The sequence below is a fragment of the Zonotrichia albicollis genome, chromosome 3, assembly GCF_047830755.1.
Source record: "Zonotrichia albicollis isolate bZonAlb1 chromosome 3, bZonAlb1.hap1, whole genome shotgun sequence".
In the NCBI taxonomy this organism is placed as follows: Eukaryota; Metazoa; Chordata; class Aves; order Passeriformes; family Passerellidae; genus Zonotrichia; species Zonotrichia albicollis.
Window position 1 is genome coordinate 110,977,540 of NC_133821.1, and position 19,768 is coordinate 110,997,307.

The 19,768-nt window shown below is 35.6% G+C and overlaps 1 protein-coding gene across 29 annotated transcripts in view; it reads left to right on the forward strand.

Moving 5' to 3' along the window:
• The window catches only part of KHDRBS2 (KH RNA binding domain containing, signal transduction associated 2), a 339,259-nt gene that overhangs the window by 61,936 nt on the left and 257,555 nt on the right, over positions 1-19,768 (forward strand). The window lies entirely within an intron of this gene.

Consider the following 19,768-nt stretch of genomic DNA (forward strand, 5'->3'; position numbering starts at 1 on the left):
CACTTGTTTAATATTTATTAATAAAATTATGAAAAAGTTGCACACAACCATTTTTATTGAGTCATAATATGCAGGCTTTGTGGTAGTCAAAAAAAACCCAGTCCTATATAAATGTACCTGTTACGTGTTAGCTCTTACATGTTTTAGCTTCTGTCTTGGGGCCTTTCAGAAAAGCAATTAAAGGGAATGAGATTTTTTTTCAAATTCAGGTAGGTTTTGATCTTATGCAAACTGCTGACTTTTTTCTCAGTTTGTTTTTTCTTTTTTTTTTTGTTTTTTTACATATATCATCCTTTTATAAAATAAAATACCATTTGCTCAAGAAAAAAGGTTCCAGTAACTCCAAAAAAAGCTTCCTCATAGAAGAGGTGGGGGATTTTTTGTGGTGTAGTAAGTTTTAAAAGATCAAGTGTCAGGATTACTGCAGGCTGTTCCTGACAATGTTCCTTGCTGTTGATAAAAATCAAATGTTTTAGCATCTAAGACTTTCTTATTAGTTCTCATTGCTACGTACTTTAATGCAGAAAAAGGATTTTATTTCTTGCAAAATTTAGCTGCTCATGGGAAGTTCTTGGTTTTATATTTTATAAGAGATTATTGGGTTTTTAGAACTTAGGTGTTTGTTTGGTTTTCTTATACAGTTTTTATTTTTCATAAACAGTTATTCCAATAGTATTCATACTGAAATTATAAACATCTCTGTCTCCAGTGTATTTTTTCCTTGCTGATTTGTTATCACATGGTACATGGTTCACCATTAGCCTTGATTACACTTTGAGCTTTTTTCTTTATACTTTCATCAGAGCAATAAATTACAATTGGTAAAAAGCTCATCAAACAAAATGAAAGGTGTGAAAAAATTGAGATTCAGTGATTCCAGTTGACACTTACCTCCTGAGTAGTGAATATAAAACTGAGATAATGTAATAATCCAAATGTTAAAGACCTTAGAAACACATACAGTGCTATAAGGAATTACTTTCTTACTGCATAGCCTGAGGTGCTTTGCCTTGATTTGTGGTATTTTGTGTAAATGCTGTAGGTGACCTGAAGTTCTTATTCAGGATGTAATAGTGCTGTAACTTTGTAACAGCAGTGTGATAATTATTCAGAATACTGTTTGATGAAGGTAGTAGAATAAAAGACAAACTATTTAAAAGACAAAACACTATCATCTCTCCAATATAGCACCTGAATGTGATTAAATTAGCTCATTTACTTTAATGAATGTGCCATATTAATGAATAGTAAAAGATATAAGGCATTTTTTACAGCTTTTTAGTGGTGGAGCAAAAGAAATCAGTGTGATGGAAATGAAATACTCATTCAGTAATGCAGAATAATCTCTTGCAGGGTTTCTGTAGTTGATTTGCTAGCAATATTTTGTGCTTGGCATGGAATTATTCCCAGAACTTCAGGTTTCCTGATACTGTCTCTAGGAACCATCTTTCAAGGACTGCATTTACACTTAGTATCAAGCAGCTGATTGCTGTGATCTAGTGTCTTGTCTTTTCTGGATAATTGTATGCATTAGGCAAATCAGCACACAGCAGTTGCTTCAGCTTGCTTTATAAATAATGAAAAAAAAAGTAGAAAATATTTGGGAAGATTAGTTTTATATATTTGGTAGAATATGTTAATAATACATTGATCAGACTTGTATTTATAAACAGCCAAGACAATTACAATATTATTTCACTTAGGAGTAATTTCTCTTTGAAAGATCATTATTATAAATCATTTATTCATTGTTTGCTGATAAGCTTTTTTGGGCAGTGCTAGGTAAGCAGGATTCTGTAAATATGTAGAAAGTGTCCAAGTGTATAAAATTGTTGAAAAAAAATTCTGCCCAGTTAAAAACCATGTAAAACAACAGTTTACAGGCTCTGTGTTTAGGAATGAGCTCTTGGAAGACATTTGCACTTACTTTAACTTCATGTAAAAACACAAATTGCTCCAAGGGAACCTTTGGCCTAAAAACTTATTATGGTCTGTAGGCTAAGCTTCAGTGACAGCTGTAGAGCCAGCAGCAGCATTTTAAGGTTTGAGCAAAAGTTAACACAATAGACTTCTAGTGGCTAAATTGTTCTTGAAGTTGCAGAATAAGCCTTATGAAATTCTCTACTCAAGTGTCCACAGTCTGGTGCAGACAACAGGAAAAGAATATGAAAGGCTGTGATTAGCAACAGCTTTCTTATGTTACCAGCTGGTAAAGACACAGGCCTCTTTCCTCTGCTCTGAAACAGGGATTTAAAATAGAGACGGGGTGTTAGTTGTTACTTCAGAATTGATCTTTTCAGAGATTAATTATCTTAAATACCAGCAGCCCTGGTAAAAACAGCATCTCATTTACACACACTCCACTATGCGGCAGATATTTTTAATACAGTCAAAATTTCTCTTGAAACAGTGATACAATGTCTTTGTTGATCCATCTTTCTGTCCCATAATGCCTTTTTTTAAACTTTCATGATGTGTGAATTCTAACTAAGACTTGCATGAAAATACTTCAGGGTTTGTTTAATAAGACTTCAGCACAGATCAGTGTGAATTTATTTCTGATACATCAGATATGGGAAAAGAGTGGGTGTTTAAAAATTTTAAAAAACCCACAAAAATCTGAAATTATCTTGTTGCTGAAAAACAAAAGCGATGGTTTAGACACTTGGTGGGAAACATTGTCATTTGCATGGCAATACAGATTTTTGCCATTTACTTCTTTGCAGTTTGGCTTTTGCTGTTTACTATCATTCCTACCTTTTTCTGTGGTAACTTGTTTAAGCAGCATCTAAACTGGGCTTTGCAAATTTGTTCCTTTGCACAGTTTAAGAATTTGAGAGCTTGTTTAAAGCCTCAGCTTCATGTAGCACATAAAATAGGAAGTTCTTGTTTGCAAACTTGTCTAGTACACATTGTAAATTAAAATATTGCTGACTTTGTTGAAATTTTGCCCTCATTATCCCTACCTTCTTATCCCTCCTAAATGGTTTCAGCCATTTAGGAATAGCTCAGTTTGTTAATTTCTTTTGCTTTCTGTGAGTGCAGATATATGAAGTAGCTGACGAGTTAAAAGTAAACAGTATGTGTATAAAAGTCTTAAATACTGCAGTGCATCTGTCTTGGTTTGACCTCAGCCAGCAACCAAGCCCCCTGCAATACTCACTCACTCCTGCACCATGGGATGGGAGAGAGGTGGAATAGTGACAGTGGGCTGAGACAAGAGACTTTAATAGCAAAAGCAAAAGTTGTGCATGGAAGAGAAGCAAAATCAGGAATGTCTTCACTGCTTCCCATGGATAGGCAGGTGTTCAGCCATGTCCAGGGAACAGGGCCCATCATAGCTAATGGTGACTTGGGAAGACAAATGCTGTCACTCCAAATGTCTCCTCCTTCTCCCACCTTTATGTGCTGGGTATGACCCTGTATGGTTTGGGATATCCCATTCCTATTTGGGGTCAGCCGTGTGTCTTCCCAGCTTCTTGAGAACCCCCAGCCTCCTTGCAGGTCAGCTGGGATGAGGAGCAGAAAAGCCTTGACACTGTAAATGCTGCTCAACAATATCAAAAACTTCTGTATTATATGAACATTATTTTCAGCACAAATCCAAACCCAGATCCAGACTTTGAAGAAAGTGATCTCTACCCCAGCCAGACCAGCATGGCATCTGTTACTATTTTAAAGACTCAATGCCAAATATTGTTAGTTTATATTGTTTTATGCTTCATCAACTCCTGACTTCAAGCAAATAAATTAGACAAACTCAGCAGTGCTAAAGAATTCATTGTGAAGGGTGAACTTTTCTTTTTTTATTCTGTCTTTTACATCTAATTCAGACAAGTAGCATGATTTTTATTTAGCATTCTCCTTCTTTCATGTGTTGTTTTTCTGAAACCTGATAGTTGCTGTTGTGCTTTCAAAGCAACTGCTGTAATATTAATCATCTGCAGGTGATTTGTGTGTTTTGTTCACTTTCAAGTAAGATATGAAGAATAAGATATATTAATATGTCCATTAAATGGAATGACAAGAAAATAGAAAATTGCTAAGGGAAGTGGGACCTGGGCTGTTAGTGAGCTGAATGAGTAGCCATGACTTCTCTCTGTGATTTATATTGTTTTAATGAAATAAGTACCTTGTTGTTGCATAAGGCAGGAGGAACATTTGATCTGTCCCTAATCCTGTAGATGTTTCAAGAGATTATAAAAACTCCAGCATTTTTATTAAAAGGAATAAGAGCAAAGTATCTAACTACAGAATGGAGATTTTTACTTGCCTTGCCAGTGTTTTTTCCTCCTATGCAAGACAAGAAAAACCTTTATACTTGGCAAGATTCCGGAATTTAGACTGATGCCAAACTAAATAAATAAAATAAAGATATAATAAGATAATAAAGATTCCACTGGTTCAGTATTTCAACTGAGTTCTTTAAAGAGAAGCCTGAACATTGGAAGGCAGAAAATTATTAAATACACGAAGTATGTTGTACTGAGATTGATCCTGCAAATAGTTGTATAAATAAAGAATGCTTTCTCATATATCTTGAAAGATTTCTATCCCTACCTGGTCTCAGTGAAATAACTGAACATGCATCTTTGTAACAAAATGATGCCTTTAACTTTATAAATGTGTGGGAAAGTTTCAAATTTCCTTTTTAGTTGAGGCCAATTAAATGTTCAAATTGAAGTGTAACTGTCACTCAGAATCTCTGATCTACACAACACCAGGAATAATAGGGGCAACAACTTCTTTAGGTACTGTGTTTAATCTGGCATTTATTAGTATTTGATTTTTCCATTAAATGCCAATTTCTGGAGTCACTGATATACAGAAAATTATTCCAGAAAATTTATATAAAGTGTCCTTAAGATTCATAAAAATCTTATGAAAAGATATTGTAATAAATTCTATTCAGTGATGAAATACCAGGCCCTATTGAGCACTCAGATATTAGAAGAGGGGTCTTTTAAGTTTTCTAATATCTCAGTTCTGCTTCTTACCAAATTTCCTATTAATGTATGATTTCAATTTTGATCATTAATTATGTTTTAGATAGATCAGAAGAAATATTTCAAAATTCGAATTAAATTTTTTCAGTATTGTTGACTTTTTTGCTTCAAATAAATTGGTATAACCAAGATATTTTCTTTAAATCACTTCTGTATGAACTTTCCAACTAATTCTGAAAAGTGAAATGAAATATGTGAACACTTGAAGAGAGGAAAGCTGGAAAAGTAGTTATCTTCCTGTACTTAAGCTGAGAGAAGAGGCAAAACTTCTCAAACTTCAAAACTCATTCTATTTCTCTGAAATTTTCTTGCAAGTGGTGCAATTCTACTATCCACTGCAGTTTTTCAGTATTTCTGATTGTACTCAAGACCCAGAATAGATACAAGTCTTCTGTTACATTTAATGACAACACATATATGGAAAAGCTAGACAAATACTTTAATTGTACTTTCAGTAAAATACATGAAGAAATATCACACAATTTGTTTTTCCCCCTTACTTAGAACCTGATCTTTCATCCATCTCTCTACTTACCTTTTCCAGGTAAGTTCAGGAAATGAACCCCGAGTTTAATGGTTCTAGGGCCAATGCCAATCTTGTGGAGCTCTTGAATGGTTATAATACCTTTTATTATATAAAAATAATTTCTGTCCCCATTTTCATTAATGTTTTATTTGTTTTTAACACTGCTGTTGAAATCAGCTCTGACAGCATTAACTGCCTTCTTTATCGTGCTGAGAAATGCAGCTCTGTACAGACCTCTTTAAAATTGTTTCATAAAATTGTTCCTGACTGCAGAGAATAAAGAGTATTCCAGATAGAGTTTAGAGTTTTGCCTTTCTGTTTCATTTAACTATCAATGGCTGTATAAGTCTTTAGCAATGTAATTAAAACAGCATTAACATAGTTAAAAACAAGTAGTACAAAAAAATATTCCCAATATTAGGGCTTCTTTCCCTACCTTTGATTGCATGACAGTGAAAGATTTCTCATGAGGTAACTTCCCTTTATTTATACATGAAAATACATAGTCCAGCCTTCATCCTTTATTGTTTTCTTCCTAAACTCATTCTTGAAATTACAGGCAGGGACACAAAATTGCTGCTTAGTGATTTACTGGGAATTACTCAGTGCTGTTAGAGTGGTATTGCCTTCCATATTTCAAGGCAGACTTTTAGAGTGGTTGGAATTTACCATTTTGTATTGCAGAGCACTCAAAGGCCAAAACTAAGATGGAAACATCCTCTGTACTCAATGCATTTTATAGGTTCACTGGTCTTTCTCCAAGGTGCTGGCAGTCTAGAAAACACAATGTAGATAGAAAATGGGACAAATAAAAATATGAACAGGAGAAAGTTGGTAGCTGGTAGCAGCTGTGTGAAATACAGACAAGTCCTAGCCACTCCCCATTGGGAATGTTGGTCATGACTCATGTTTTTTAGGCCACCAAAACTCTTACATTCCTCTCTGTTAATCTTCATTATTTCTGTTTGAGGGGGAAAGAAAAAAAAATGTTTAACACGACTTTAACAAAATAAGTGTGAGAGTGGGCAGGAATTCACCCTGCTTAAACCAACAGCTTTAATCAGGAGCATGATTTCATGTTAATAATACACTGGTTGTTTATGATTTATTGTGGACATGTGCTCAGTGTACACCCAAAGATACCTGGGGTTTTCTTTGTAATTACAGCAACATTGTTTCTTTCTCTGCTCTTGGTATTAATGGATGATTTGAGGGCTAAATTTTGTATTCAGTATCATCAGTACCAATTCAGTATTTTGAAAGGAATCTGCTTTTGGAATCTGAGGGGAGTTCAGCAAGAAAGTCTGTTGATGCTTTATGATAAATAGAATTTACCTCACTTCCACTTAATCTATGTTGCTTCTTAAGGAAAAAAAGATAGTGAACAGTAAAAATTAAACTTTGTGTCTAAATACACAGTGAATCATATCTACTAAAGCTTTTAAATTGGACCTATGCTTTGTGAGAAGTGTAAAGCAAGCTGTTGGTTAGAGTGAGATTTTTCACAGTACCTTTGACTTCAGCAGGAGCAGAACTAAGCCAGCGATTTGTGTACTGATCAAAAAGCTCACCTATTTGTGATCAGGTTTGGATGACTTGTTACTTCTTATTTTCCTTCTAGCTTTTAACAGGATAGCTGCTGGTTACATTAGTTAACATTTATAACATCAGCATCTTAAAGTTGCAGGGCAGTAGAGGAGAAGACTTTATGGCAAATTGGTTCTATTGTGTGTCTGGGCTTTTCTATGTCCTTAGAAATTCAAGTTTGAAAAACTCGTAATGTGTGCAAGCAATAGGTAGAGCATTGTAGTGCTATCAACAGTTCTTCTAGCACAAATCTTAAACACAGCACCTTACTGTCTGTAATGAAGAAAATAACCTCCAGTCAGCCATATCCCATACAGCTTTTCCATTTGAAATGCTGCTATCATATAGGATGTGAAATTTTACTTATATTAGTTGTGGCACTATCTCATATACATATTTTTAATAATAACAGTAATATTTTTAATAAGGAAATATAGTGCAGTATAAATGTAATGAATTTTTTTAATGTTACAGTCTTATGTGTTAGCGGAGAAAGAAAGAACAGTAATAGCAGAGAAAGAAAGAAAACTGATAAATTTAAACAGAGTAGGTTTAAAGAATGTTTTGGAAGCTTGTTAAAGTTGCTATTAAAATAAATATTTACTTCCTTTCAAACATTGAAAAAAGATCCAATACTTAAAGGAAAAACTGCACATCATATGCTTCAAAATGGCTGCAACAGGTAGCTGCTGGTCATTTTTTCCTATACCTCCATTATTCTAGTCTAAACTGATCAAACATTTTGTAAGTGAAGAATCTATGTGGACTAATCAGTTCTTGAAAGAAAATATATTGTTTTGTCTTACACGGACACTCCTGAAGTATGTTTTTACCTCTTGAAGCTGAAGATGAAATCTGTTTTGTGGCTTTTCAGGCTTTTTCCTCTGTTCAAATAGTGCTACAAGGTCACTTCAAAGTAGTCATTAATGTAATTTCTAATAACTCTCATCTAATTTTTGAAAATTACTTATGAAATATTAACACAAGAGATAATACTCTGCCTTGATCCTTTTGCAATAGACTTGATGACTAGACAGGATGTAATAGAGCTCATCTTGAACAGTTCAGATTTCAGTGGTACCTAAGTACACAAGCAGTTCCTTGAACTTCAGAGCTAAGGAAGCTTTTTGAGTGTGTCTGTGTCTTTTGCTTAGCTGTGAGCTCTGATTTGATGTTTTGCTGATGGATATAATGACAAAAATTTTGTCTTCTGTGGATTTTCTGATCTTCTAAGACATGAGCATAAGGCACAGCCTTTGCCTCAGTTTGAACACGTTCTTCCATCCAGTTCTATGTGTTCTCCCAACTTCAAAGATCTTACTTGTCTTTGAAATAGCTTCCTCTTGCAAACTGAGCTGAAGTCAAGCTCTGAGGTCAATAGTTTCTAGGGAAAAGCACTGCACAAGGTAGATGTTCACCTTGTCTTGATTCCCTATGAAGGGCTTGGAAGTTACATGGCCCCAGGGGTCACGTTTGACTCCTCACATAGGAGAAGGCAAATTACAGCAACAAGGACATAGAAGCAGCCTTCTCCAGGACCTGTGTGCCCCAGGCAGAGTGACTGTGAATTTTCTGCACCAGTTAGTTCAGTGACAAGGTTTTCCTCCTCTTCAGGACTGGCCTTTGAGTGGTTTTATAACTCCTTTGCAGCATCATAGATTTTGGTGGCTTTCTCGCTGTTTCTAAAGCTTCCCACACATCATCAGAAAACTTTAAAATGTCTTGGTGTGTGGAAGAATGTGGAAATAAAAGAAATTTATGCTGAAAATGCTTTTACTTGCTGAGTTGCAGCTATTTAGCCTAGAGCATGTTTGACCTCAGCCACCTTCTTTCCTGTTTTGCTTTTTACTCACATTGGGCAAACAAAATAAACAGGTGATAGTTCCACGTAATACAAATGTGAAGGATATGCTCTAATAGTGAAGAAATCTGTTTCATAAATGTATCTTTCGTGTTTTTATTAGAATACATACATATATATGTGTGTGTTTGTATTTTATACAAACTTATTAGAAATGTGCCTTCCATTTTTAGCCTGCATAGCTTGGTAGTAGGATCAATATATAAACATTTTCAGGAGCACAAAGAATCAATTGCAAGCACGTTCACTTGATAGAATTAAATTTTCTATTAACAGTAGAACCACCAATTTATCTGTGGTTACCACAGGTTATCTGTAGGGGTTTTTAACTGTTACATATCTGTGGTTTGGGATTGAGAGTCAGAAGAAAAATAATACACACCATGGCATCCCTCTTTCATTTCAAGAAATGTAGCAATTCATAGTTCTGTCACTCACATGTTCTTAAAAGAAGACAAGGAGGAGACAATTCTTCTGTCACTTTTCTAGATATGAAGTCACAGTTTTGTCCCAACAGGATGAATTTAGAACAGGTGACAACTATAGCAAAAATGTGTTTCCATCTACCTTCTGAGATCATTATCCTGTTACTGAGATAAGGAGTGGGTAGCACTAAGGTAAATATTGTCACCTGTGACTCATTCTACTACCACAAATGTTCACCATGGCATACACAGCATAATTGCACACCATTTGCTCACTAATCACTGGTTTCCAAGCTGAGAGACCATCTACTGATGAGAGAAACTGTTTGTTGTCTATGTCAACTCCGCAAGAGAGAATTAGATCTTCTTCACCTGGTTTATTTTACCCAAGGAAAATTCATTAAAGCAATGCTTAATGCAATATTAAAAGAAAAATTACACTGCCTATAGAGAATTGTTCAGTAAGATAATAAGAATAAACACGTTTCTCAGAAGTTACAGAAATCTTGAATAAGTTATTTCTCTGTGATTTATTGAGAAAAAAAAAAACCCTAATGGGTAGCAGAAACCAGAAAGAGCCCTTTTTTTCTGAAAGAGAACAATTTATTACTGCTTTTACCAGCAATAAATTCTTGCATTTTTTAATTATTTTTTTTTTTTCCTTATATACCTGGAATATTGTTTCAGATTTTATAGCCTTAGGCTGCTCCTTATCACATTGCTTTAAATACTTCATTTTATGATTGAGTGAAAGTGAAATTTGGAAGAAATAGAATTCTTTCTGTGTAAGCTGTAAAACTTTATCTCAGTTACTCACATAAGTACCAGATACTGTAAATATGTAACTTTAAATATAAATAAGAAAGCAGATGTTTAAGACCATGTTTTATGTCATGTCCCAACATGATGCAAGTGCTTTTTTGTTTTGGTGGTTTTCAGACCCAGGAGTCTGCATTCTCGGTGAAGCATGTCTAGTGAATTGTCTTACTGCCTAAAAATAACCAACATACTGAAGTAGGCAGGTTATCTGCAGATTTCCAAGGTATCCAAGTATTTCAATAGATATCAGAAATCACAGCATATTTTTCTAGATAAATGTATTCACATATGAAACTTGAAACGCTGATGTTTGGTGGCTTTATTGCCAAAACATCACTTGACATTTGCTGCTTATGGTTATGCTTATGAAACTTTCTTCTTACTCGTGATACTATTTAGGTATTTATTTAATGGACACCTCAGTTTTCCAGAAAACCCTGATGTCATGTCTGGGTGGTAAGGTAGTGAAATGGTGATTATATACAGCAACTATTGTCTCTAAACTTTGCAAAAATAAGCACTTTTAAGTCTAAGCATATAAATCACATTTCAGATGGGTTTTGTCTTCCTGAATTGTCTTTAGTTACAAGTTGTTTGCGATTTACACCATGTAGCAGACACAGGAGTTACAAAATTTAAAAGTAATTTAAAATTTAAGCCATTTTTAGGAAAGTGTCACTAATGAAGCCGTTAACCACTGTGTTGTGCACTCCTGAAAGAGTCACTAACTAACACAGAGCAGAATTATAAACTCTGGAATGAAGGGTTCATAATGTAAGTGCTGACACTAACAGAACTGTAGCACAGAAGTGGTGTCACTGTAATTAGCTTAGTGCTAGTACAAATCATGTTTGATTATTCTTCCAGCCTCTGCAAGAAGAGAGAGTTTATTTCTTTCAGGTATAATTGCATTTGTCACATTTTTTGATATTGCAGAAATGATACAAGCATGAAAAGGCAAGATGACTTTCAGAGCACTCAATATCATGTTTTTTGGAATATCATTAGAGGGAAGAGATGATGGGGGAAAAAGTGGAAAACAAAAACAAAGCTTTCAAGTTTTCAGATATTTTCAGTCTCTTTTATTTTTTAAGCATTCCTTTTCAGAAGAAAATAGTAGGATTATGGGTACAGAAAAAGTGTTCTCTCATGGATATACTGGCAGGATGACATACAGGGAGGAGGGAATCTCTACAAATCCTCTCATTATTGTTCTTCAATGAAGAGAGAAAATTCTATTTTTGTTCCCTAGGAGCAGATTACCAGGACATACCATGTCTCTGCAAGGATGTGTTTTGTTAGGCTCAGGCTCACAGACCAAGTGCCTGGAGTCAGTTGTGTCTGCAGGAGCAGAGCTAGGTGCATTAGTGCTCCACAATAGTGAATTTGTCCTCTTGGTCTGAAAGTTGACTCAGACTGCTCTAGAGTCAAACTGCAAAGATTTTCTTCACATTCAAGATAAGGGATATGTAAGCTGGGCAGGGAATGATGATGGGGCAACCAATGTGTTCATCTGCTGCCAGTGGAAAATGGTTGCCTACATTTCTGTGTCTAACTTGAATTTTCCAAATATAAGGAAGACACAGACAAATGAGTTCAGAGGAGGACTGCCAGGATCACCAGTGGCTGGAGCACGAGCTCTGTGTTGAGAGGCTGAGGGAGCTGGGCAGAGTAAGCCAGGAGGAAGAGTTATCTCCAGAGGACCCAAGGGCTGCCTCCCCACTGTCTGCAGGGAAGGTGTTGAGGAGACGCTTCACAATGGTGCACCTCTGCGCCTGCAGAGGCAGCAGGTGTGGCTTGGAGCAGGAGACGTTCAGACTGGATAAAAGGAGAAACTTTATCAGCATGGGAACAGTGAAGCCAAGGAGCAGGATGCCTGGAGAGGCTGTACAGCCCATTAAAACACAGTATCTTTAAACTGGATTGCAGGGTTTTTTAGGAGGTTTTTGTTTTTTTAATCTCCAGTAATCTAGTTGCAATAGCTCTGAGTTCAAGAAGGGATTGCCAACTGAAGACTCGTATTTCTGAGTGGGTTGAGTAACTTCAGTGCTCTTATATCTCTCTTGTTAGCACTACACAAGTAGTGAATTTAGAAGTGATTTAGATATACCAAGAAGTGCTTACAGGTATAGAAATACTCTTAGTTCTATCCAGGATACCCTTTTACTAGGGTTGTAGATAATTCAGAAACTCAGCATTTGAACCTAAGAAATTAATAAAAGGGGGAAAAGCCCCATTTTTTTTTCTCCTAGTATCAAAAAGTGGCATTTAAAACAGAGAGAGGAATTAATAAAAGTGATGCCAGTATAAAGAGCTATTTATATAGCATAGTCTTGGTTTCTTTCATGTAAGAGCTGGCAAGAGAAAACTGCCAAACAAATCACTTTTAATTGCAGATATTCAGTGCAATGAAGAAACAAGACTGTTTTTAAATAATGTATTATTTATTTGCATTTTTAAGGTATTAGGAATGCTGTAATCTCAAAACACCTTTATAGTCAGATAAGGAAACAAATGCTAATAACAAGAGCCATCTATTCATTTGAGCTTTCTATTACAAATGATATCATAGGAGCTGAATTAACTGGTACCAGAAACTTCAATAGCTATGTTCTGGGGAAGCAGACTCAAAAATAACTTCTGAGAAAACAGTTTAACTTGTTATTTGTCACTGATCAGTGTGATAAGTCATTGAAGTACTTCGGAAGCGATAAAAATTCTGTAAATGCAGAATTTGCCCTTTCATGCTTTTCATGTTTGGCTAAGGGTACTACTGGAACAACAGTGGGACAAGTCCCTTCATTCCAGTCAGAGAGAGATGGAAAAGAAGGGATTCTCCTAGAAAGGATTCCCCCTCAGCTATGTCCCCTGCATTTCCCCAAAACCCACATGGGAGCACACTGTTCGGTGTACAGTTTTCAAGTGAGGCACTCAGTAAAAGTGCATTTTTTTTTTTTAATTGAGAGCATTTAATGCTGCTTATAGGTTGGTGTTGAAATGTTCCCTCATCCTTCTAAAACCACAAGCTTCCTTAAAGAATTAGAAGAAGGCGGCTTTTCCAGGTAAATTATTTAATCCTAAATGTTTGCATGTAAAAAAGTTCCCTAAAAGCACCATTTTGTCTTTTTTTTGTCTTTTTTTTTTTCTTTTTTTATTAGTAAGCTCACAGCGTCTACTGTAAAGGTAGTGAAATGGAAACATCTAAGAAAAGGTAGTTTTTGCACTCTTGGGATTACCACCTTAATACAGAAACTGCTCAAAAATATTGAAACATTGGAAAAGCCTCTCCAGCTCAACTGTTGCTCTGACTGTGCTTGTTTGAAGATGCGAGCTCTATTGACCTACATATCTTTTACATTGTGCCATCAGGGCTTTTATTCACTGGTGTTTGCGCATTTTCTGGAAGCAGAGCCTCACACATACACTTTACTTTCCAAATTTCTGTATAGAATTAAAGAAAGTCACTGTGGAATAAGAGATACTTGAAACCAAATATTTTTTGCATGAAGAATGCACACGTGTGCACACACGTAGGAGGACCTTTTAAGATGAGCGATCCACGAGACAAAATGTGGTTAATTTTATCATCATCACCATGGGAAAGATTTGGGTTGCATAGAGACAGTATGCAAAGATTGCATAAACTTCTAAACATATCATAATAAGAAAACTACTTTATAAATGTGTAGTACTGTCCTGTATAAAAACAAAGAAAATGTGTAACATTAGGCTTTTATGAAAAGATAACTTTTTTTCCAAAGGAAATATGCTCCTAAGTTTTTATTGTAAACCATGTTCTTATGTTTAGAAAGCTGGATCACTTCAGCTCCCCTGTCTTACCTCCCCCCTTCCCTGTCTCAAAAAGCTATATATGGCTTTTCCCTGTGAAAGAAAATAAAAATCTGTTTTGCTTACAGGTCAATTTCCTGGTAAAGGATGATGGGGATGTACTGATAATGTGTAGAACAAGCTACTTAATGCATTTAAGAAAGGCATGTGAGCCATATTACCACTGCTACAAACAAGGCTTGGAACAGACTAAAGAGAGTTGTAGAGTTATCTTTAATACAAGTTACCATGTTGTTTACACCAGCAGCACTTATGCTTGGTCTTTTCTGGCAGTCACTGTTAACTTCAGTTGTTATTTGAAGAATTGTTTAGTACTTTGGCAGTAGTGGCTTCAGTGTTGCTAAGGGTCAAGCTTCAGTTTCAAATAACTTGAGGTTTTTTTTTTCCCCTGTGGGCTAGTTTGATGCTCTCAGTGTATGCTGTTGTAAAGGTGGTGTTTGTATGTGTAAGCAGAAAAAAAAATCTGGAAGTTATTTTGTGATTTAATTGCTTCTTCTTTACTAACTGTGTAGTGTGTTTTTATCAGTGTTATTAAATAGATATAGCAATGCAAAATGTGGTATTTTTCTACCTATCTCCCTTTCCCCTTTCTTTAAATGATGCTCTTGGACTGTTTTTGTAGCTATGAAAGACACATCCAATGCACAGTACATTCATGATACCTACATCTTGGATATAACATCCCAAAACCAGACTCCAGGTTTTACAGGAGAACAAGACTGGGCAGGTTTGAAGTACTTGGATGGATGGGATGTTTTTCCCTAAATGAGAGATTCTATTGCCAGCTGACCATAATCAGGTGTCCTGCAGTCATCACTGCTCTTTATTTTTTACAGAGAGTGATTACATCTGTAATGGTTCATACTATTAGTTATATTTGGATTAGTAGCCTGCAGGAACTTTTTCTCATTTATCACATTTCTGTTTTTAAAATATATGATGTTTAAGGAAAAGAAATGCTAGCACTGTAGTGCTACCTATTATATAGCACTATTTGTGTATGAAGACTGCATTTATGTCATAATGTGAACAAATGAGTCACCAAGGACACTAACCACAACCAAGTTTGTTGGGTTTTGGGGACATGGTTTTCTTACTCAAATGAGATCTCTGTGGAAACAGGTGCTAGTCAAAAGCAGCCCTAAAAATAAATATTTCTCAAGTATAACTGCTTGAGATAATTGGCAATTAGGAATTTCATAGTGGCATTGCAAGGATTTGTATATATTTTAGATTTTTATGTGATCTGTTTAGTTTCACTGAAGACATTGGGAGCATTCTTCAGATGCATAAAAATAGATTGTTTTTTCTAGAATAAAGGCTTCACTTACAGCAAGAAAAGTGCAAAAAAAAAGGGATACTGTAGAGTCTGCTGTGAGTTACTGTTCACGCTTACTGTGAACACATTCTCTTCAGCAGTTAATTTCTGCCTAAAAGAAATAATTGTAGCATCAACACCTTATTCTGCTAACTAAAGTAGCCTAAAATCTGTTGGAAAATAGAGTCTCTAACATGAATGAGTAAATTAGAAGTGTTTTTTCTTCAGTAAGTACACTGCTTCTCATTTTCTGAACAATTGCCTCATTCATAATTTTTAACTAGGAAGATCAGGGGAAAACACAGGCTATTTCTGGTGCACAGTCTGCTGCTATATCTGTATGTAAAAAGTATGTGTGTATGTAAGAAATATGTATGACTTCACTTTCTCTTCAAGTTTCTTAGTTTTGCAGCCACTGTAGTCTGTTAATTATTCAAGAAATGAGCGGAGTTGAAGTGGGTGGTATATCAGCCAGTAAAATGGTTTACAATGAAAACCAGCACATACAGGACCCAGAAGATACTGTGATATTCCTATTAACTGCTCACCTTAATTTTTAGGCAATTTTTAATTATAATTTTTCTGCAAAACTCATTTATTACTGTTATATAGCTTAGAAGGAAAATGAGGTACTCTGTTTTGGTGGGGAACTGATCATGGGCACACTCTAAATTTTTCCTGGGTGACAGGAGGAATATTCTCAGAAATTTACGGAAGAATAGCAAGAACAGTATTTCAAACAATTATTTTCGACTAACTCTGCAATAAGTCATAAAAGAAAATAGTGTACTGGTTTAAAATTAAAAGAACATTAAAAAATTAAAACATTATGAGAAAACAAAGAAAAATTGTACAGTTTTTCTCTCCAGGCAATAGCCAATGGCTATTTTGAATCTTTAAGGATTTTTTTTGAGGAGTCTGGTTAGACGAGGTAGTAGATTTCATGTGAATTGTTATTACTGTGTTATTCTGGCATCCAGTGTATTTGTCAAGTTTTAAATGAAATTTTCAACTCAGGAAGTTTAAGGTCATCATTTGACATATATCTTGTGTTAATTCAAAAAACAGTGAAAAGTGGTTGTTATTGTATCCATCTGTAGCAGTGGAAAGCAATTTTAGTAGGCTTAGGAATAAATACATATAAGATGATACACATTTTTCAACTGAGTCTGACATCTGACTTCATGAATAAAAAAGACCCTATTAATCATGAGGTGATAGAGTCACACACATTGTATTTATCATTCTTGTTGCAGACTAAGTTGTGTCTTGTTGATGTTTTGAATAAATGCATAGTAATAATACAATACAAATAAGAAAGTAAAAAATACAGTTAACTTCTGCAGAAGCTTAAATTTTGGTCTCTAACTTTTATGTTGCTACTTCACAAATTACACTGTGTGCATGTAGGGAATGTAATTTCTTCATCTCTGAGCAATATGCATATAGGAATGTGTATGTGAATAATACTTAATTCTATGGCCTAAAACAACTTAAGCTAACTAAACATGGATGATATCCAACATCAGATGTGCTCATGCAATCTAGAGAAAGCATGAAAGGACTCTGCATCAAGGAAATAGAAATAGTATTTTCAAATAATCTTCAATAGCATAAATGAACAGCAGTTCAATATCACAGTATTTATTCCCTGGAGCTGACCCAGCATGCTGGCCTGTATAACCAGACTGCATGGGGAGGGATCTATTGTCACCTAGCTAGGAGCACAAGACTATGGATATTTATTGAGATACTCAGTTTTGATCTATACCAGATAATTTTGTGGGAAACAAAGAATTTTTACTTGGGGATAGACTTTCAAATACCACCAGGCTCATATTCCCCTTGAAGCAAGTAGAATTCATGACTACTGGATATCTATTCTGATATGCAACTGAAGTGATTTGATTATTTCAGTTGATTTGTAATAAGGGTTTAGTACCCCCAGTTTGTATGCCCTGTCCAACCTCATTTTGTACATATTATGCATAGCTCTAGGGGATTCCTGAATGTTTTACCTATGCCATTACTGTCTTCAAGGAAAGGAAAGATTCAAGTAATTACTCCTAATGATGAGTTGATTGCATAAATTACCTTCTAGTCTTTCTAGCGGAGGACAGTTTTTCTCTCCCCTTTTTACACTTCTTCCATCATTTTCCTTTGGCATTCAGTGCATTCTGTTAATGCATGAAGTTTTTTTGTAAGCATTAGAAATATTATTATAAAAAATATTGAAAAATTGAGATTTTCATCTTACTAGGCTCAACAGTCTACTCCAAGTCAGAGGATCACAGACTGGACTCTTTTGATGAAGTTTGAAGGCATGGAGAACACTGAAACAGGAAGCTCTAAGTGTTTGATAAACCATTGCATCCTTAAGTCTTACAGATCTTAGATTCTTTTTTAAAGCTTCCCACCTCTTGTTGAGGTATCCTCTTAGTAATGCTTTACTGCTACTCCATATTTTTCTTTTTTTGCCTTAAAAGTCCTGAAATATGTCAGTGTCTCTTTCTTAGGTGTGTAACAGGACATTCTTGAAAACTACATTCCATACAAATGGCTTAATGGATAACAAGGTGTGTAGTAACAAAGGCTACTTGCTATTTTTCCTTTTCATTATTTTAAAATAACAGTATAAAAGCCCTATGTGCTATAGAACTAGTCTTGCCAGCTCTAGGTTGATATCAATATACACTGTAAGATAGGAGTTATCAATATGTACGACAGGGTGGGAGACTTCATCTGTTAGAACTGAGAACAGATTTAGTACAAAATGGAGAGCTAAAATGACATACAGCAGGGCTGGCAGCATAATTTCCATAATCCTTTTAAAATATTTTGAAGGATTTTTCTAATGGTTGTATTTTTCTGAGAGCTGCTGTTTCTTCTTCTTGTGCATACTATGGTTTCTGCCTCTTGGTCTTTTGTTCCAGGACTTAAGTCTATCATAGGTCATTGTTGACTGTTTGTGTCCTTTTGTGTGTAGAGAGAAAGGGAGACTTTGTGAGCTACTGTGTAGTACAAGTGTGTGTTCAGAATCAGTGATCCACATGGTCCTGCTCAGTTCTGTGTGACTGAAAACTCCCCACATATTTTCATGTCACTGGTTAGGGAAGTCTAGAAGTGGAAATTGAAAACCAGCTCTTTTCTCCCTCAAGCCCATTGTTGCCTCCATGTGTAGGCAGCTATAAGCAGCAGACCTGAATGGAATTTGGCAGGGGGAAGAGGCGCAGGTGACCGACCGCCTTGTGGCACTCATGAGCAGGCAGCCACAGCTCTGTATGTGTAGGGAGAGCAGGACATCTTCACCTACCACTGGCCACTGCTAATGCCTGTTATTTGCCCAGTAAGACATAAAGTATGAGAGCAATTTTTGAGGCCATGAACTAGAATTCCGTGGGAACTGAAAGGATAAATAATATATGATTAGTAATACATAATGATGAGTAATACATAATGAATGACATTTTCATCAGGTGTCCTGAGTTACAGGGCACACCAACCCAAGCAGCAATTGTCCCCTCAGCAGTAAAGTGGCTGATAATTAACTACTGCAAGTCTCTCTCTCCCATTGCAGACTTTTCTATACTCTTGCTTAGCATCCCTTTGTGCAGTGCTAAAGGCTGTTTGCTGATGCTCTTGCTGGAAAGTAGCCACCATGGATGATTGTTTTTCCAAGCTGTTAGGACTCACTGTAAGTCATGGGTTTTTAGATGTGTGAACTACACACAGGTTCTTCCAGTTTAAAGGAAGTTCATTCCCTGCTTTTTCAGACATATTTAAAAATATTACAAGACATTTGCCTATACCTACCCATAGCAAATTACAGGTGTGAAATGCACAGTCTTGGCATGTGAAGTGCAAAGTCATCACCAGATGCAGTCCCAGTAATTTCAAGGGCACAGTTTTTTCTCTTGGTTTCTTGCTAGCTGTAAAACTTTATGGATGCCAGACTGCCTAACAGGTGTTGCCCTTTTACTTTCTGTATTCATTATATAGCAGACACCTGAATATGTGTTTTTGTCCATCCTTTACTTGGTTATCCTTCACACACTCTTGTCTTCCCATCTGTCTATTTCAGATAGACCAGTTTGTCTCTTTGTAATACCTAGCCCTTCTTTTATGTTTTCCTAACAGCAGATGATATGGATTCTTGTCATATTGTAGAATTCTGTATGTAGCACTCTGTTCTATACTACTATATGTGCTATTCTGTCCTGGCTAAATATTTGTAGCATTACTATGCATGACCTACTTATGGTCACCTTTATTCTTTTGATGTACACCTTTATCCTTGTGGAAATGAGAAAAAAATTCGATATTTTTATTTGAAGTCCTCAATAATATATACTGTCCTGGCTAAATATTTGTAGCATT